We start from the raw sequence: 22,261 nt of genomic DNA on the forward strand, positions 1-22,261 counted from the left end.
TGCACTGTGTTTTGTGCGCATCCGTTAACTTTGTCATTTTTGCTCATTTCCTTCCGGTATGTGCAAGAAAAGTGCAACAAAGCCAATGACAACAACAACAACAACAAACTACAAGCCAAACGATATAATTCCCAGCACTGCAGCGCTGCACCACTGCATCACTGCACCACTGAGCCGCTGAGCCACTGACAGGCCGTAAGAAAGCAAACAACAACAGATGAAAGCAAGCTAACAAAAAAACAATAACAACAACAACAACAGCAGTATGCACAGCGGGAACAGCAGCAATAAGCTGGGGGCATAACTTGCTGTAACATACACACACGCGATAACTCCCCCCCCCCCCACACACACACACACACACACAGGCGCCCTCAGTCAAGAAATTACTAAGACATTGGGCTTGCTATAAACTTTGCAGCTGGAATTTAATTATTTTGCAGTTGCAGCTGGAGCTTGGGCTCAATTTTTTGCACATTAAACACAATATATGTAATACACAATAGTTGCCAACAGATAGCAGACCACGCCCCCTTACACACACACATCCGCCTCAACTGTAAAAGCTGCCAAAATAGCAGCATTTGCATGTGATTTCGCTGGCATTTATTTCAGTCACACGCTGAGCTTGCTTTATGCAAAGTCAAAATCGTAAATTAGTAAACGAAAAGAAACAAATGGAAAGAAAGCGGGTCTTATAGACTGAATAATACTCTGTTAGGAACATTTATTAGATGAAACACATGATGTGAGACCTTAACCTTAACCTTAACCTTAACTTGGGCTTGGAATTGGACAAAATGCTCTAGGGCCATCGTGTCGGGTGTAACAGACTGAAGCATACTCTGTTAAGCTCACTTATTAGATGAAACATACTATATAAGACCTTAGCTTGCGTTAAGAATTAGGCAAAAGACCACCTCGTAAGCGGGTCTAACAGACTGAAGCATACCCAACACTTGTTAGCTGAAAAGGTTTATATAAGACCTTGGTATTCAAGTTGCACTAAAGAAGTTACTTAGAAATATTTAAATTGATGAGAAATCTATCAAATAACAGTTCCTAAAATAATAAAAGCTACTCATTTGCTCAGTATGCCTATCTAATACGCTAGTTTCCTAAAGAGTTTGAGAGTCTTCTCTATGCTTAATTTGAAACCACTTTCACAGAAAATACAAAAACATCCATATTTATTTTGTAAACATATATCAAACTTGAAACCAGCAACAGAGCTCATATCATTATGATCGCTGCCACATTTCACAAAACCAATATGCTCTACATATCATTCGATAATCGAGACTCAATCAACATTCCAACAAACAATCTTTGTCAAACAAAAATAATTCTGTTATAATTATACTTTTATTTATTTTGCTTACGAATTTGGCAAGAGCTTAAAATATTTATTTCGTTTGGTACAATTGCTTACATGCTTAAAAAGTTCCTATGGGTTAAGTAATTCACAAAAATAAAGCTCTCTAAATACATATATATAAAATGAAGTTTATTGAAGCTGCTGCACAGCAGCTTTGCTGCACACTCAAAGCCAGCCGCGTTGACTGAAGGCAAAGCTACTACATGCAACTAATTAGCATGGCTTGTTGAACTTTTTCAAAAAACCAATTAAATCTCTAGAACATACACACACAATCACACAGAGACACACAACTTGGTAATGAAAAACACGTGTGTGTGTGTGTGTGTGTGTGTGTATTACGAGCCTTTGATCAGAAAAAGTTTCGCGTCTAAAGAGAAACGAATACCGTCAAACGCGTCAAACAACTTTTGGAAAAAAAAGTATTTTTTAATAAAAAATATATACATATGTAATAAATGTGTATATGTGTGCATGTGTAGGTGCAATGACCGCCTCTTAACTTTGTCGCATGGGAAAAAGAAATTAATATCAAAATAAAAATTACAAACGACAAATAACATTATTAACGTGAAATTAAACTTTGCAAATTTGTTTGCCAACGCCGTCAGACATGGCATAAAAAAATAAATAAAACATACTTGACAGAAAGCTTAAAAATAAAAAAAAATTAACAGAAGGTGACATTTGAAAACATTTTCATATAAGCGGAAAATTAGCTTATGAGGCGAGAGTTGCCAAAGGATTTGGGAAGACAAATAAGTAAAATATTAAACTGAATGTTAAGTACATGTAGGCTTACAGTAATTCAAAAGAATAATATAAATATGATTTTAAAATCGAATTAGACATGTCCTCACAATAGTACAGATTATGGTATATAATGGTATAGATTATTACAATTCAAGCATAATATAACAAAATATTGTCTATCTAGATTAGCGATATTTGAATTGCCTAACTCTCCAACTGTCTGAAAATACCAAAAATATATTTGAAAACATTAGAAACTGCCCATGAAATATGAAACGAGGGCCATCCAGACTTCAAAGCAATGGCTCAAAGACATAATAGGCTACCCTCGCAGATGCTCAAACATATAACATATAATAAAGTGAAATGCGTGTGGCATGGGACAGCCGGGCAGAGGGGAAGAGGGGCAGAGGGGCAGAGGGGCATCGGCTGCAACTCTACCTATGCAACTTTCCAATGATGCAACTTTTTCCTTCCATTTTTTTGCTGCTGCTGCTGCTGCAGCTATTTGTCAAGTGGGCAAAAGTTGAAACGTATGCGTAACACGTACTATATGGAATGCTCAACTATGTAGCAGAGTGTAGAATAGTGGTAGAATGGTCGAGTCTTGTGGGGGGCTTAGTGTCAGCTTTAAAGTGCAACCTTGTTGAAATGGAGTACAAGTGCAGCTAAATTAAAGTTTCACATTTTTCTTCGTCGTCTAACCAAACACTTTTTAACAAGTGTGCGGGTGAGTCTATGTGTGTGTGAGTGTTTGTTTGTGTGTGTTTGTGTCTAAATGTGTTTACTTTTGCAATTTCCTCTTATTTGTTTTAAGTTTTTGGGCAAACAGTGCGCACAGTGCGCTCTGTTAGCTGTTGACGTTAAGTTCTCAGACCCAAAGTTTTCAGAAGTAATCTTTTAATTAAGTGCCCGAAAAAAGAAAAAAATGTGAGTAGCAGGGCAGCAGACAGTGAAAATTATGAGGGATATGCAACAGGAACAATATATATATAGACAAAGCAGGAGCAGAGCATCTTTTATAGCAAACAAAAACAGGACACACACAAGTCGAACCCATCCGAACGAAGGCTGACAATAAAGTTTTATTATAAACGTTTCAATTAGCCAAGATGACAAGAGCTGCCGAGCGCCAGCTTCCTCTTAGTTTCATTTGATTTGAGTTGCCTTTGGTCAAAGTTCAAGCATTGCCAAGGCAACAGCAGCTGCGACTAATTAAATGCGCACCCTTCGCCCATGTCCTGCACAATGTCCAAAGGACACTTTTGTTCAAATTTTATTTGATCTGGTTGAAAAGTAACCCTTTGTCAGGCGGACAGACAAAAAGACAGAGAGAGACCGACACAGGCAAGCACCTATCCAATCCATTGGCAATGCCCTTGCCTCCATTGGCCCCAATGTAAACATGGCTTAGACCAGAACATTTGGTCGACTTTGGCCAAAAAAAAGACGTTTGTGGGCAACTTTTGTGGCTAACTAATTGAGTTAATTGCCAAATGATTGAGGCTAAGCTAATGAACGATAACGATTAGCATCGGCATGACGATAACGATAGCGGAACCATAGTCAAAAACTGCCTTAGAAGACAAATTTCCTGGGCTATCATTCAAATATTACCCCCCTAGGGTGTAAATGGAATGAAATATCATGTTTCTCTCAACTAAGCTTAAAGGCTGTTTATTTCAAAGTGATAAAGGATATGAAAAATCTCTCTAGGTGTACATTAGCTATAAGGTGCTATGCAGATTACTTGATCTTTATTTCTTTAAGATTTATCTATCGATTTATCAAAGCTCTACTTTCATCGCCAATACTCCATTAAATATATTTATATACTTTGAGCTATAAACCTTCATCTATTTAAACTTCCTTCAAATTAATTTCCCACACCTAATTTTTTATTTCAGCATCACTAATATTCATTGTCAATTACATGTTCAAATCACACAAAAAAAGAAATCAAATCAAATCAATTCAATCCAATAAAATATTCATTTTATTCACTTACATTCCACTCATTTCCACCAGTTCTCAACTCAATTAATCAGTCAATCGTTGCTCTAAATGATATTTCTTGTTAGCTGTCATCGAGTGGATGAGCGATATGTGAGCTGAAAGTGATGTCGAAATACCAAAAAGACACTTAAGGACACCGATTTGCATTTACGAATATCCTTCAGTGTCAACTGTCACTTTAATGAACCACTTCATGACACAGAATCGTAATTAATACAGCTCCCAGACGATTCAAGTGATATATGCATCTACATGTATTTGACATGTATATGATGTGTGTCGTTTTTTGCTTCAGCTCGCTGACAACTGCTATTGAGATATAATTTAATTACCTGTTGTTTAATCAAGTGGCATCCACGTGGAAAGCGTTCGATGTGATGCTGCCTAAAATTGACAGAGAACAAATCAAATTCATTAATTCATCATTAATTGCAACTCGGAATTTCTTTAGTAAGAGTTATTTAAGAAAGTATTTTTATGAGTACGTACACTCAGCGAAAATCTTCATTTTAGTAATGAGAGCAGAACTGTATTTAAATTGTTGAACTAAAATAAATTAGTTTTGCAAGCTGGGACAATAATTTTTTAACATATTTAAATAGTAAATTTCTTGTCAATAAAAATAAATAAAAATGCAGAAATAGGTAAATAAATAAATTAATTAAATATGTATTGTATTGTATTTGAAATTAAAAAAAAAAAAAATTATGTATACAAAAATACACGTAAAATAATTAAAATAAACAATTTTGAAAAAAGAGAAAAAATATTCATAAAAATAAAATATTTTTTATTAAATTAAATTATATTAAATTTAAATTTTTTCCATAGCACTAAGCTTTCAGCGGGTTAAATTAAATATGTATTTATAATTCTCAGCTTAATTCAGATTCTAAATTATTCTACACATTACTCAAGCATTCATTGTTCAAGCTAGACCTGACTGAATTAAAGCTTCCATTGTGTTAACTTCTTTTCTCTCAATGCATGCAAATTCGAGCATTTTTAACCATATGCTGGCCGTAAGAATTTACAATTCAATTGCGGTCTTAACCATATGCGGTGTTAAACCACCGCCGACGCGACGCCGATGACCAAGCGGTTCAAAAATTATGCGTTTGGTTAACGCGTAGCGGCTGTCTGAAATGGGCGTGGCGGGCAGATTGAACCGCATCCGCAATCACTAAAAATTAATTTCAATTTTATTGCATGAACTGCAAACGGCTGTGGCCAGTGGCATGGGGCTTGGAGGACGAGTCTGGATATAAAATAAAACTCAAGGCACGACTCGAGTACAACAGAGGCTAAATTATGTAGTCCAACAAAATGGGGGCAGCTCTGTGTGGCTGTGGCTGTGTCTGTGTGTGTGTGGGTCGATTTCAGTGGGCAGAGCCGAAAAATTTATGAAAATGCAAAAGCGCTTTTCAGGTTTACCCCAGGTAAGCGGCTGCAGCCCGCAGCCGCTGTTGCAACCAATTTTAATATGAATAGCAGCAAGCGCCAAAAAGCAAAACTGGCAGCAGTTACCAAACTCGACCAAACCCGACCAAAAGCGTAAAAAAGAAGCAGAAAATATATATGTATATATATAAAAGACGAACATGAATTGCGGTTTAAACATTGAATTATGAATATTTGCACCCAAGCAGGAGTCGGAGCGCTAGCCGGAGCCGGAGTTGGGTTGGGCAGACAAGCAAAACATTTATCATCATGGCGTTCAGATTTTTGATTAAAAGCATAAAATGTTATGTAATAATCATGCTCGACTAAATAGGTAAACAAAGTGTAAATCAAAGTGAAGCGCAAATGGAGCTCTTCGGGCTGCGCAACAACTGGAAAATATCCTGTCTTGTATAATAAATGTGAGACTAAACTTTTGGATGTATGCAAAAGTAGCTTAAGTTAGTTTTTTGTTTATACAAGAATAGAGATTGGAATGGAAAGTTGGCATAATGAAGACAACAAACTCATCTAACTAGAGGTTATGAAACTGAATAAGTGTAGACTCTTCAATTTGAATACATCAAAATGAAACTCTACTAAATCTTTTGCTAAACATTATTTGAGCTCTGCTCGGCTTCAAAGTTATTTGATTAACATAAATTATACTTCAAGCAGGACTCAGGAAAACATAAAGCTAAACTCCACTTTAAAGTAAATATTTTCACAACATCCCTACCACACTACAGTCCTCAAAGGTGCTGAGCATCATTCAAAGCAAATACCTTCAGTTGGCAGCCCCTGAAATATTTGCAAAATACCAAAAATTAAATAAAAATTATGCTGACCATCGTCATTAAATGCTGAATGCAAATTCGTCAGCTTTATAGATAAAATGCCTTAAATGAGAGCAATTATGGACATAAAAGAAAATTCTGTTTCAATGGGCTTGGTACAGTCGCTCGCTCTCTCTGTCTATATCTATCTTCTTCTCTCGCCCACCCTGGCTTTTTGTCTAATGCAGTTGTTTAGCCTAATTGGAGCCGCTTTGCGGCACGCAAAACATTCTTTCATTCACTCACAAAAACTTGGCCTAAATCGGGACCAAGTATTATGCCAATTAGCTTGGCTAAGCTGTCAGCCAGCGGCAAGCCTTCAATTCGTGTGATTCCACTAATTACAAACTTTTCCATCCAATATTGACGTATTCATGCTGAATGTGAGACTAAAATAGAATTTTTGCGTTATTTTAAACCAAAATTGCAGCAGAAAAACAAATTTAGGTCATATAGGATAAAAGCAGATGCTCAGCTATGTCACAAAATTTCTTATAAAATATATAATATGTATAAAAGTTTAGCAAATTCAATCCTCAAGATATCATCAACCAAAAGAGGCATAGATTGTATAGAAAGTCTGAGCAGTAACTAAACGAATGATATTTCTATGAAATGGAGATAAGGAGACTGCTTTCAGACGACTTTATGTTTCTGTATACATACACATAGACTCTTAATATTTTGAGTATGGAACACCTCCGCTTCTGGATATGAAATAGATCCTGCTCTTTCCCCCCGCAAGCATAGCGTCTGCTGTATGTTTATATATGCGTTTGCATGTGTATGTGTGTATACATACATGTGTTTGTATTAAAGAAAGCACAAGAAAATATTTAAAAAATTTGGAGTTTAGGGTATTTTGTAGTCGAGCACTCTTACTTATTAGAAATGTAATTATTGAATGCAGCAATCAAATATGAAATCCATGCCTTGATCAACAATATTATTCAATATGATTTGCTGAAATATGTTTCAAAATCTAATCAAAATTATATCCATAAATATTATATAGTATCTATTTTCAATATAAATGACATTTAAATTAAATAAAATCCATATCATTTTCATACAGTCATGAAAACTTTTGAACTGATGGCACATTAAGAATTACGTAAAAATTCTAACATAAAAATATTATTCGCTCTAATTACAAATGAATTCAAATGGAATGAAACAAAAACTATATAGAATTTGCAAAATTATGTTAAAATAAAATTATGCAAATCTATTGATTTTTTTTTTTTTATCGTAACAAATTCCTTTTTGCTGACAAATCTCATTTGGCTCACAAATTAGTGGCAGGTTATTAATTCTGTTTATGGCCAAAAAATGCCACGAAAAACGAAAATTTATATATATACATGTATATATATATTTTGCTTTTGTTTTTTGCTTTTGGGTTTGCTTTTGTTTTAGTTGGCTTCAATTTGTTTGGTATGTTTTGTCATTTAATTAGGGAAACAGACTGGATAATAATTTCAGGAATTTATGCGCGACACTAATTTGCATAATGCAGCACAATAAATCAGGGCATACAAAATGTTTATTAATGCCAACTCTAATGAAAATCTATAACAAAATGCCGAAAAAGGCACAGCAAAACAACAACAAAATGCTTCACTGGACTCTGCAGCCGTATCCATAAATTATGTGCAACAACTCAATCAAAATTCAAAATACGTATGCAAATGACCCTGTCTGGCCACGAAAGAGATAGCCAATGGCAAATTAGTAACAGAACAAGAGAGTGAGAGCGAGGCAGAGAGAAAGACTGTGTGTAAAACAAATGAATTAGCCATATCTAAGCTCATGAGAGACTAAACTACGGCGTGATAACGCATTATTATACTATAAAAATCATTAATATACCAGCTATAAAGCCGCAAATATGTAAATTTTTAGGCATTGTCTTGCTTATGCCACTGCACTGAGCGAAAATGTATAGTAACTTAGCTGGGTGTCAAATTGTGGAAGGAAAGTATTGTGAGGCGAGTTTTGGTTACTTAAGCTATCAAATGGAACTTAGCTATTAAAAGACTTTAAAGATTTATGAAAATCTGATAATCTGATTTCTGGTAAAATATTTTTAAGATTCTATAAATATATTCTTAAGACATATTATAGTAAATTATCTGTAAACAGTTTAACTTTGTGCATTGATAGATCTCTGGATCTCTTTTTGAAATATCTGATTAAAAATTTTTATTTACGTTAAAAAAAAAAAAAAAAAAAAAAAAAAAATTTATATACATATTATTTTTAATATCTCACTCAAATGGATCTCAGTGTAAACTTCCACACAGACAATCACACACACACACCCACACAGAACGCATGCATACACTTCCACTCCCACACACAGACACTTTGATGGGTTGCCATGTGTATTAGGCTGAGTGTGTCACGCAAACCGCGTATGAAGCGCGAAATTGCGGCATTAGAGCCAGAACCCAGCTGGTTGGTAGCTAACTTAGCAAGTTGAGCTTTCGCATGGCGTCGCGTCCTTTGACAACGCCTACAATTCTCAAGTGGAAGGAGTACGGTGGCCATTACCAAACACTTTGCGCGCAACACATTCGCGAGCGAGGCACACTGAGACAGCATAGGCAGTCAGGCAAGAAATTCTATTAGTTTGTCAAGCCTTCACACAGACATTTTCGTAAATTTGATATGCGCAATTTGTTGTCAAACGACGTCAAGCACGATCTATAAATGTGGCCCGGCAACAGGTTGCCCATCCGCCGCCCACACGCACATTCCCGGGCACCGCCCGCTGTGCGTTGCCAGGACTACGGATGATAAAGATGGCATAGACGACATTGAAGCTTCATAACACTCAGAACGAGCTCACCTGACAACTGGGCCACGTTAAGGCACTCGCTGCTGCTGCTTATATAAAATAATGGCCAGGTAATGCATACCATTCATATTCCCTCTAACTAGCAAATTCCTGTTCATATACGCCTGAATACATACGCAATTTCTTATGTATATATGTAAACCTGAACTTATTGAAAGCTTGAACATAGAGGATTTGCCCATCGCGCAGCGACGCGAAGAGTGAGCACATATTGGATTCCTTGATTACAAAATGGGAATAGTGATATATATATTATAGAAACAATTGTTTATATAATATTATTAAAATCATTAAGTGTGTTCTTATATTCTTTCTTTTTCTAAGAGTATTGTAAGTGCATGAAATGGGAAGCTCTTGAATAAAAGAACAGATTTTACTTATATGATTTTATTTTGAGAGCTCATATTATTATCATCGATATTGTCATTGTCATCAATTAGACCATCAGCTATTATAATTATCATAGTATTATAATTATCATAGTCATTTATCATACTCTTCTATGAAATTATCCATTCTTTTTACCGTAACTAATCACTCATTACGTATTACTCATTACTCATTACTCATTACTCATTACTCATTACTCATTACTCATTACTCATTACTCATTACTCATTACTCATTACTCATTACTCATTACTCATTACTCATTACTCATTACTCATTACTCATTACTCATTACTCATTACTCATTACTCATTACTCATTACTCATTACTCATCATAGTCATTATTACAGTCAATATCACTCTCATTATCTCTAGTATACCATTATTTTGATTAACATTGTTATTATCACATTAATCCAATTTCATTATGCATGATGACTGAATACCTTTTTTCTATTGCCTATTTATGTCTGTATTTCGAGCATAGCCATTTTCATGTCTAGCTTAAATCATGTCAGTTCGAGCTCAACATTACCCATACTAATTTGCATGTAGTGCTGCAATGTGCTGCCCGGGTGGTGTGGTGTTGCACCACCAGCTAAGGAACTAACGCAACTGATAGTAAAACTCGTTGCAGTGCACAATCTCGGCGTAAGACAAAAGAACCTACTCAACTTTGAAGCTAAACTTTCTTGGCATTTTCCCGATTTTTTGCCCTTACTTACTTTTTCTCTTACTGTTTTGTTTTTTTTTTTTTTTTTTGCCTTCTAGACCATTGCACTGGCGCATTAAGCCAACTACAGCAACAACAACTAACACAGAAGCAATTGAATTTTATAACAAACAATTTTACGCTTTAAGCACGCAACGGCCACGAGACTTGACTTTTGTGCTCATTGTTGCTTTCCTTGTTGTTGTTGTCGCTGTTGTTATTGTTGTTGTTGTTTCTGGCAGTACTGCAGTGAAGTGGTCCAAACATCATTGACTTTGCCTTTGGCCAAGCAATTTTCAAACCAACTTTTTCCTATTTATCGTTATTTACCATTTGCCCTGGTTCAGCCCTTCAATTCCCACCCGTCCGCAATGTTAGCTCCGCCATAAGCATTCAAACCAAGAGGGACTTCTTCTTTTTTTTTTTTTTTTTTTTTTTACTACCTTCTGGTCGCATTAAGTGAAAAAAAAAAACGGATCAAAATCAATTTACCTACCCCAAACAATTGAAATTGAGCTCGTTGCATAAGCCGCAACTTTTCAAGCCGCATAGTTCTTAATTAAGTTCAAAGTTTGGCAAGAGCTCTTAAGTGTGCGAGTCATTGGATCAAGCCCCTATGCTTATTTTTTTTTTTTTTTTTTTTGGGCTTAAACTATTTAGAAGTTTGAATTGCGGCACATCTAGTTCATCAGACATAAATCATTGAATAAAAAACTTCAATAAAAAATTCGGAGTTATCAATCAAATTAAAATATCGATTCATTGTTTTTAATTCTAATTTAAATTTGTCAAAAGTAAAAATATATAAAAATTTATTATAGTCTGATTGATCTAAAAAAAAAAAAAAAACATTAAATACTGGGTAAAATTTCTACTATATTTTTGGTCATACTCTCTCTTGCGTCCATTGACATGTTTATGAACTTCTAAATCCTTCTCTTCGTTACTTTAGCATTTTAAGGTATCAGTGAGCTTATATCATGTTTGTATTACAGGCACAGTGCTTCATCACAAGTAATGTTCTTGCCCATTACATCCCATTTATATCTAGATTATGCTCATGCCTCAGTCGAACCTCATTTGGCCTTGTTCAGTGCAATCTTTTGTGGCAAGTACAATGTTGCCCTCCCGTGGGTGTAATTATTCAATCTGTCGCTTATGCATACACATAAGCCAAACAGTTATGCACTTTCGCTCTGTACGTGCGTGTGTGTGACTGTGTGCGAGTATCTGTGTGTCTGTTTGTATCTTATGTATTCATATGCTGAGCCATAAATACGTATGGGTTTCTATGGCCCCCGACACATCGACTGGTTGCTTCATTAGCAACTTTCTGCGTATTCATTAGGCATGGAATACGGCAAACTCCTGGAGAGTCCCAGCTGTGGCTGGTAGATAAAAGATTTATGCCATGCCGTTGATAAACCGACCAAACGCCCACCACACACACATGAGCTGCGCATAGATACGGATAACCCAAAGTAAAGAAAACTCTGAGTGGAAAAAGCACAGGCAAGAAAAAATCTCGAGCAGCTCAACTTAGAGGCTGAAGCTGAAACCTGCCCAAAAAAAAGTGGGGAAAAATACAAAAATTAAAATACAGCAAAGCCTTAAAAAAAACAGAGTTTGCATGACTGCCTCATGCTCTCCAAAAAGTTGTAAAAATATATGAAAGAATTTATTTTGAGAGAATCTGTACGGAGATTAAGGAGATATATATGAAAATAATTTATATTGAAGCTAGCTTGAAAAATGTACACAAATTTTAAAGACATCTATTCCTAGATTTTCCCCATTGTTCATGCTGTTCCCACTATCTAACGATTTCAGCTATACATATATATGTGCAATATCTCATTCCTTTCCTTCTGTACAATCATGCAAGCCCCAAACCTATATGCCCCTTTCGCACCTGAGCGAGTATGCAAATTGTAGGTGGAGCAGCTGCTTGATTTGGCATTCAGCACAAAAGCAACTCCGACAGCTGCGACTCAAGCATTGCCTTGGCTTGGTATAGCGGGACAAGTTGATGTGCCGCCTACACAGCCAAAACAGTTCATAAATTAAAATGCCGCAAATCAAATTCGCATTCAACTTGAAAAACACTCACATGCTCGCTCACTCTCAGTTACCATCTGTCTCCCTCACTCTTGCTCTGCCTCTCACTGTTTCACTCATTTGGCCAAAACACTTGAACGCTGTCTAAAGAGCTTGAGCCAAGCGGCAGCATGTTAAATTATGTTCACACTTTTTGGGCCACAGCCGGACCAGGGTAAAGCAAAGCAGAGCCGCACCATGTGGCCGGTCGGTTGGGTGGTTCGCTGGCTGGGTGGCTGGCTGGTTTGGGTTGCCTGGGCGGCGTTTGCATGTGCGGTTTTATGCTGTGGGTAGCACTTAATCTCTTACGGTCTGTGCCCGCTGCCTTTCTTCGTTTTTCAACTTAAATTTATTATATTTTAATCACTCCCCGGGGCGTTATTGTTATTGTTGCTGCTGGCAAGTCGGAGTGGGCGTGGCTGGCGGCGGACGGCAGACGGCAGGAGGAGCAAACAGTTAAAGCGTATTTTTAAGATGAACACCAAAAAAAAAAAAAGAATCTGCTTACACACACACACACACTCGTGCAGTTTAAATTGTTTTAAGCGACGCAACGGTCATATTTCTTAGCGAGCCGCGTCCAGCACTTTGTGTGTTTATTGCGCAAGGCCACGCCACGTTGCGTATACGCAATGTTAGCTTTCTCTTTCATTCCGCTCTCTCTCTCTCTCTCTCTTTGTTTACCCTTGCACAGGGCATTGCAAATTTGTACTCAAGTGTGGTTTGCTTTGATATTGATAAATGACACAACATCATCGATCGATGGCACAGTCCAGAGAGTCTCTCAATTTGACAGCAGTCTGAATTCAAGTATTGCTAAGGGAATTACCTATTTACCTCATTTACATAATAGGCCAGCATATTAGGCTACCATAGAGCTGAAATAGTAGCTATGTATGTACATGTTTTATTAACTTTACGTTGGTATAGAAATTTCTTTTTTATTTCTTATAGTTTATTCATTATTATGTATTCATATTTATATAACTTATATTTTGTATTATATACTATTTGAAAATTTAAAATTTTTTTTAAATACTTTTAAGTAAAAATATTTAAATATTTAAATATTTAAAACAATTTCAATAATTAATAAATAAATTAATAAGTTATTGTCATTCCAAATGTATCATCAAATGACTGTAGTAAAAAAAAATAAAAATAAAAATAAATAAAATATATACATATACTATATATATTTATTATTTTATATAACTCCATAAACACATTAATGTATAAATTAATCAATATAAAGCTTAAGCAACATTTTTGTAGAACTCCCACAAAGCTGTCAAAGAAATAGAAAATTTTCTTCAGCTAGCCAACTGACCAAAGCTGCTTAAAAGACTTTCTCCATCTCATGGCAAGTGTATTTAAACTTCGGCAAGCACAGGAAAGCAACTATTCTGCCCTGTTTAATGTTTTGTTTTTTCGTCTCTTTTTGTTTCATTTTTATTTTTGCTTCGTATCGGAGGCACTTAATCATTTTGATTGTCGCAAATGGCGTTTTTTTAGTGCGTTTTTTGTGGTTCGCTCTTTTTGGCAAAACTGTTTCAGCTCATTAATTTATACAATTTGCTAAATATATATAATTAAGTCGAAATATTGTCGCACCCATTAGCTGCGCGGGCAGTCAGTCCATAAAGAATTCTCCAGCAAATTGATAAAGTTCACATAGTTCGACCTGCTTTAAGGCTACTCAAAATGCAATTTGGACACAAGCTGTGCCACATGAAGGGGAGAGAGAGAGAGAGAGAAAAAAAAAATCGCTTGACTTTGGCACGTCCAAAGGCAAGAGCTTGAGTGTCAAGTGTTTGAACATCGATTGACTTGGACATCTATTAGACATAATCATGACTTTCACACACACACACACACACACACACGCACGCAGACATGGACACACACACACACATGCGTGTGAGTTTGTGCATTGCATGCCTAAGCAAGCAGACAGTCAACTTCCGTTAGTCGCCTGCTATCAAAGTCGAGGATAGATGTATTGATTTCGTCTAGCCCCGCTTCGGCCCACACCTACTCGGAGCACGTCAAGGACGACAATGAAGCGCAGGACACAAACCGAATCGGAGGCACATGCAAAACGCATCCACTTCAGCTATTTTTTTTTTTTTTTTTTTTTTTTTTTCAGCTCGCTTCTGTTTCCCTTTTTTGGCAAGGCTGTGGGCTCAAAGTTCTGCGCTAACGAGCAAAAGAAATGCCCAAAGACGAAACGAAAAAAAAAGGAAAAACTGAAAAGAGCAGCCAGCAGAGGCAACATTTTCACTTTGCATGGCATTTCGTCGGCTGTTGACCACAATTGGGCCCATTTGAAAGGCTGCGTCGGAGCCAAAGCGCAACGTTTTAAATTATTGCCAAAATATTTTGCGTTGACTTCAATGTGGAGCCAACCGACGTATCCATACATCAACGACACTTGTTGGCAACGCAGTTTGCTACCTTTTTGGTGCAGCATACCCTGTAAAAGGTAAACGAGAAGCCGAGGGTATTATAAATGCGGCAGAGGGTAACTAGCTAGAATTTATATATTGAACTCTCTAGAAACAGTTGACGTGTTATACACAGCTTTGCCCTTTATAACTAGGCAGAGATAGCTGATAAACTGAAGTTTGCTAATGAGCAATATTTTTGTATATTCATTTTTATATATTCACGAAAATATTATATATAAGATTAATTTCGTACATAAGAATGTCTCTTATTAAACAATTTATACTCTTTCTGTATAAACTATCTCATGTCACGGTATTTACCAGTCGAGCATTGCCCTCGCACAAGCATTCGCTTTCCTTTTTGCAGCTAGTTTTTCCGTTGCGCCATGCAAATGTTACCACGCCAAAGCGCAGTCACAAAGCGAAAAATAACATTGCAGCACTTTAGGCGCACGCCACGTGATGCACGTTAACTTTGACGTTGCACGTGGCCACGCCTACCCTACCATGCAAACCACATCCGCCCACATGGGCCACGCCCCCGCGAGTGCGCTCACATGCCACGCATGGCAAGCAAAAAAAAGCCGCACACACACACACACACACACAATTCTATTGATTGACAGTTTGGCAAAACGCATAAAACAGGCTCATGGAGCTCGCAACGGCAGGAAGAGTTGAGCATCAGGAAGAGGTACATCAGCAGACAGCAGCTCAGCCGTGTAGAGCCGCAGGCGTTACTGTTGCGGATGTGTGCATCAGCTCGACAAAAAATAAAAAGGAAGAAATGAATGGTACAAAAAAGCTAAAAAAAATATAAAAAAAAAAAAAAACAATTGCTTGCCGCAAAGGGCACAGAAAATGTGCCGCAACGCTAAGCGTGCAAAAAAAAATTGCTTGCAACGTTCATTTGTAATGCAGAAAGGTGCAAGCGTTGCCTGCGGTGCTGACAGTGCTGTGCAGAGGAGGCAAGGCAGGTGCCAGGGGCTGCAGGAGCAGTGTTGCTGGAATACCCGACACCGGGACACCCGAATCCTGAGCAGTTTGGCAGCTCCGGCAGCTGATAGCGTGGCCCCTAACTATGCCATCGACGAGTTCGAGGCACAAAACTAATTGGCTTGATTGGGTTCGACCGTGATTCTTAAACACTATCAGCAATGGGAAGCCCAAAGCAAGAGAAATAGAGAGAGATAGAGAGTGAATGCGGAAATTCCTTCAAAGTGCGTTGCCAAGAGCATCATATTGTAAAGCTGCCAGAGAGACGAGAATTTAAGGAAACAAACTAAATAAGATACGAAAATAGACGAGTGAGAGGAAGTGAAATTAGTGGAAGAAAGCGCGATTAAGAGAAGCAGATAAGAGAGTGATAAGACGACCTGAGTAGTAAAATGAAATAAGGTATGAAAACTTAGAGTTCGAAAGAAGCGAGAAAAAAAGTAGAATAGTAAGTAAGAGGGGGAGTGAAATCAGATAGATAGATAGACGAGAGCGATTCAGTCAGAAAGAGAGTGAGAATGTGTGAATGAGTGAGGTATAACGAAGTATGAAGGGTAAGAGCAGAAACTACTAAATAAAAAATAAATAAAAATCAAAGTAAAAAGTGCAAAGTAGAAAGATATAGCTAAAAGAAAGATATAGATAAAAATAAAGACTAAGAAATAAGGAGATAGATATAAAAAATAGAACGAAACAGTAAATGAAGAAGAACGAGTAAGATCTAAGAATTAAGATGTAGAGGTAGAACGAAGCATAAAATCACGAAGAATAACTATAGAAATATATAGAAGTAGGAGAAAGAGTAAGATGTAAGCAAGAAATAGGCTACACAAGAGAGATAGAGAGTCAAATAGCGAAAACTTAAGAGTGAAGAAAATATGGTGTAATTGATAAAGACAATGCAGGCAGAAAAGGGACAAAGGGAAAGCGAGTCATAGATACTGAATAAAAGTATTATTAAGATATCAGAATGGAGTAAACTATCAGTCTCCAAAAATTATCATATTGCTGCATATCTCTCCTCCTTGATCAATCTATATATTGCCGACAATAAATCCAACCAAATTCACAAGTCTCGCCAAATGGGGAAGCCCCATTTGCTTGTCGGAAATTAACATATGCCAGCCATATATCCGTAAGTAAATGTTTGCTTAACCTACTTGGATAAGCCTCTGACATCGAATGTGTCAACTGGCCTTCAATTTATCTCAATTAATCATGGTCAGAGTGACAGCTTATAAGCTGTCCCCCACAAGAGAAATGGCCTGCCGAGTGCGATGACTCTATCACCGAGCGGCAACGACTGCTGCCCAGCTAATTCATTTTTTATTATGTAAATTAATTTCAACAATTTGTAACAAGTGGGCAAACGCAAACACATACGGACGTCCGCACAACTAGCCACACAATTGGCATGAGTGTCTGAGTGGTGGCTGGGGCATGGCTTGGGGATCCTTGTGCACCAGCAAACACCACAAATTATCTGTGCTGGCCAGTTGGGGGCTCTGTTTTGGAAAAAATAAGTGCGTTTGGACAATAACTTATGTTAGTCAAGCGTAAATTGCTTTATTAAATAAAACGCAGCCAAAGCAAAGCATGGAATATGCCCAAAAGGACACAGCCAATGAAACAGTCCCCAGGCGGTCGCCAGCAACAACAACAACAACAACAACAGAAGCACCAGCAACAGCAACAGAACACAAACATGAAATAGAAAAAAGAATACATATATATATATGGGGAGAATCACAGTCCAAGTAAATTGTACAATGTGTGCGATGTCACTATGGTCAGAGGCATTCAGTCCTAATCATTGTGCACACACTCCAGCAGCGGCGCCCAAGCACCGGACAAACAGAACGGAACAGGGACGAACAGGACACAAAAGGAAACAGTAGAGGGCGAGCAGACAGTAGGTACATATGCCACACACACACACACTCACACCCAAGCACATACACCCAGCATAAGCTCAAGGACTAAAAGTATTTTTAGCTAATATCAATTTTTCATAGTTCAAAGATTTTCAGTTGAAACACAAAAAAAAAAAAGAAGACAGAGAGAGAGAGAGAAAGAGACGGAGACACGTGGACAGCATTGGGTGTAAGCTACATGTAAGGCCGTGGCTACTTTTTATACCAAGAATCCTTTGAAAATGGATATACGAGCCATAATGCTACAACACAAAGAAGCAAACAATTTGGACAAAAAAGAGGTATATGAGAGATGTGAATGGTAGATCAACTGCATTAAGACTAGTCATTCTATGAAATATATGAATATTTAAAAAACAAAGCTAATCAAATGATTTATTTAAAAATAAAAACAGGGTATAAGAGCCAAGTTTCAAAATGGCATATAACTAATTTTTTTGTTCGATCTCGATAAGGATTTAGTTAAAACATTTGATCGTTAAAAATCTATAAAGAGTTAGTTAAAAGATTTGATCGATAGAAATTAAATATTAAACCATTCTTCCATTTGGGCGATAAGAATCAAGATAATGAATATCTCTTTTTGGAATTTATGTATTTAGAAGATTGAATATAGCTATGATAACGTCTAATTATCTAGTTCATAGCTCATTACCAAATCGGATAAAAAAAAAAACAAAATTGTTTGGCATTTGAGAGCTGTATGGATATATCAGAGACCCCAGGAATTTTACATACAATCTAATATATGGTAGATGCCTAACTGCTCTAATATTTGTATCTCTAGCAGTTGGCCACTGGGCACAGGGCATTGTCTAAGCGAGCACATCTTGCACACAAACTGTATTACGTTTTCTTTTTTTGAGGGCAGCCAGCTACATGAAATTTTCTGGTTTTCTGATTATAAACGATTGTCTGCAGTGTGCTGGCACATACACAGAAAACGAGAAAAGAAAGAGAGAGGCAGTGCGAATGGGAGAGCGCGTGAGAGGGACAAGTAGAGACAGTCTATACACACAGGCTGAAAATTTATGTTGGCATTTAAAATGTGGCCCCGGCAGGCAATGCTCCGTTGGCTCTTAACCCCTTTGCCTTTTATTTGTACATACGCACACACACACACATGTGCATATATTTATATATATTACGTATACGGCGAGTGCGCCAGTATATTGACAATGCCAAGATTTCGCAGTTGTAAGTGAAAATTTATAGTCAATACAAGAAGGCAGCCAACACCCGTTACCCGTTACCCGGCACCCGGCAGTCGGCAGTCAACATTCGGCATTCAATTTTCCTCCTGCCAGCCAGTGCCGCCTGCAGCCAATCTTAATCCATTGCAATTGGATGTGCTGCAACCAGATGCAGTTGCAGGTGCAATTTTATTATCTCTCTCTCTCTCTCTCTCTCTCTCTGTGTGTGTGTGTGTGCTCCCATCGTAAATTCTTGCTACTCTGGTAACAATTTTGCCAACAGGCTTGAATGTCACTCAGCTGCTAACTCGGCTAACTGGCAGCATTGTATTGTTTATGCGACGCCTAGACCCAAAAAGGTGTCCACACATCTCCCCACACGCAGCCGATGTCGAATTTATTTGCCACCCCATTGCAAGATATCATTTCGATTAGGGGTTTCAGTTACGACATTGATTTCGCCTCAGTTGCGGACTCGAACATCTCTGGCATTGTTTTCTTGCCCCTGGCCAATAGATGCAGCATACTTAGCTCCAGTTAGGCCATAGCTAGGCAGAGCACAGAATTCAATTTCATCCATTTAACAAATTTATCCGAATTTCCATTTATCCCATCTAGTCTGAGCTTAAAACACTGTTTAACAAGTTTATCGATAAATTGTTCAGCTGCGAATTTCTTTTGTTTTAGTTCTAGATCAAAAACCCAAAGCTGAGCTCTTCTAAAAGCTTGTATATATATATGTATATATTATTTAATTTTAGTTTTATACATTTTTTATTCTTTAAAATTTCTCTAAATATATATATTTCTTTTTAAATTTAAATCACATGTCAACAAAAACGCTAATCAGGAACTAATAAGGCAACGCAACACCTGCTTAATGCTTGGGGCCCAAAAGCTCCACAATTGCCTCAGTGCTTCAGTCAATATTTGATTGGCGCACAGCAATTGTGTTGATCAGTGTAATGAAGCTTGCTACCAAAGCGAAAAATACTCATTCACTTCACATTGAACTAACCAACTAAACAGCCGACTGAAATGCCTCTCCCCGTCTTTCTCCCTCTCTCATTCTTGCTCTCTCTCTCTCGCTCGCTCGCTCGCTCTCTGAAACACAGCAGCTGCAGCAGACAGTTGTTAACTGTTGTTTTGTTTTCTTTGTTGTTGTTGCTGCTGGTGTTTGACTGCTGCCAGTGTATAGGGTTTTTGGTTTATTAAATTTGTGTGCGCTCCTTGTTTTCTGTATAATTGCGCACAGCCATTACGTATACGCTCTGTGGAGCATTTTGCATTGTTTGCAAATGAAATTGTAGCTGCAAAAAATAAGGCGAGCAACAACAACAACAAATTTAATTTTTTTCTCTTAGCCGCAAAATTGAAACCGAACGCCGAGCGCGTGGCAAATTTACACACCATTAAGTAGTTTACACACAGAAAGACAGAGCAAGAGAGAGAGAGAGACAGTGTGTGTATGTGGGAGTGTGTGTGTGTGTGTGTGCGTGTGGGGGAGAGATGTATAAACAGACAAGGTGTGCCACAGCAAGTGGAGCAATAAAAGTGTGCCACACATACGCACATACACACACACACACACACTCACTCTCAGACACATCGCTGTAATTTGATATTTTGCTGCTGCAAATGGCGGCATGTGCTGCTTGATGGCGCGCATAACAATGGCATAAAATGCAAAAGCAACTTCTAATATAATAAAAAGCAAAGTGTGCAAGTGTGCGCGTGTCCTTGTTTGTACATATTGAGCCGACAAAGGCAAACTATTCAATCCGCTCATTTCATTAAGTTACGCACAGCACTTGACGCCGGCATGCAACATGGCGTATGCGCAATGTGTCGCCCGATGCGCAGCATAATGAAGTGACACTCGCTCCTGTGTGCGTGTGCGTATGTGTGAGTGTGTGTGTTTGTATTGATATGCTAATCGAGCAACGTGTTGGCCAGGCCATGTCCAACAGCCGTGGCAACACGTGACTGCTGGCTGCTGCTGTTGCTGCTGTTGCTGCCTTTTTGCCTAATGGCCAAGACAAAGCACAGCAAATGGCAAAAACGCGCTCGAAATGTTGTTGTCATTGTACTTGTTGTTGTTGCTGTAGGTGGGCTGCACTATTAAGCGCATTATTTAGTTACGCCCCTAACACCAACAGCAACAACGACATCGTGAACCGCACAGATAAGCATGCCGTACGGAGCAACGGACCCGTCAGAGCTGACCAAGGCCTGTCTATGCCAGCGCCTGTTTACGCTGGCTCTGGCTCTGCGTATATATATATGTGTGTGTGCGTGTATGTTTAGCACACGTCTAAAGTGCCCTTAAGTGCCCGGGGATCTGTGTGGCATTACATGCTGCGGCGGCAGTGGCATTGACAAAGCCACATAAACGCCAACACCTACGAAACACACAAACAACAACAGGGCAAGCGACCGAATGAGAGCGCATTGTTTGTACCCTATGCTCATTGAAATGCCTTCAAGATGGGGTATATTGACTCTGATCAGAGCACATGCAACAATCTGAAAAAAATTATGAATAGACAAAGTACATTCGCAATCAGAATTGACAAAATTCAGACTGTCAACTCGCAGTTATCGTACAGAACTATATTTATCGATAACTTTTATCGATTTGCAAAAGTTTGCTTCGAATCTTAACATAGATTTAATAAATGAAGAAAAAATCTAGTCAGACTGGCATTTGGTCGGAAAGCAATTCAAATTATCGATAATTTATTCGATTTCAAACAATCGCATTTTTTATTATACCACTAACATTGATAGTGAAATTATGATCATATTGTTTAGAGTTGTGTTAATTGACTATTTTATAGACAGTTTAATTAAATCTTCTGTACTATCGATAACTGTTGATAACTGTTCGGCATTTGCAAGTAATAGATATAGGCTCAAAACTTAGGTGAAACACCTTATTAACATTACTCTACTCGACTCTGCTCTACTTTATTGCAAGTCTTCTCTCTGGTTCTGAGTCACCACATCGATAAATATCGATAAGGACAAACTGTTTTATAAGATTTTCCATTACTTAAAATTATGCGAGTAATTAGCGAGTAGAGCATCTACAAGTCGATGCCACTTTCCTCTCCTAGCCACCCGCAACGTTTGTTACCTGTGCTAGCTGGACATTAGCGTGTGCCTCCATACAATCGATTAACAGACAAACGTTGCGCAG

At 37.7% G+C, this 22,261-nt stretch overlaps 1 protein-coding gene across 2 annotated transcripts in view; it reads right to left on the reverse strand.

Annotated features, from left to right (window-relative positions):
- The window catches only part of LOC108608984 (lachesin), a 184,671-nt gene that overhangs the window by 146,584 nt on the left and 15,826 nt on the right, over positions 1-22,261 (reverse strand). For both annotated transcript variants that reach the window (XM_089461692.1, XM_089461695.1), the window contains exon 2: positions 4,480-4,531. The gene's annotated coding sequence lies outside the window, so the exon portion shown is untranslated. The remainder of the gene's footprint in view (positions 1-4,479; positions 4,532-22,261) is intronic.

This window comes from Drosophila arizonae, chromosome 2 (assembly GCF_054131065.1).
Source record: "Drosophila arizonae isolate 15081-1271.41 chromosome 2, UAZ_ARI_1.0, whole genome shotgun sequence".
NCBI classification, from domain to species: domain Eukaryota; kingdom Metazoa; phylum Arthropoda; class Insecta; order Diptera; family Drosophilidae; genus Drosophila; species Drosophila arizonae.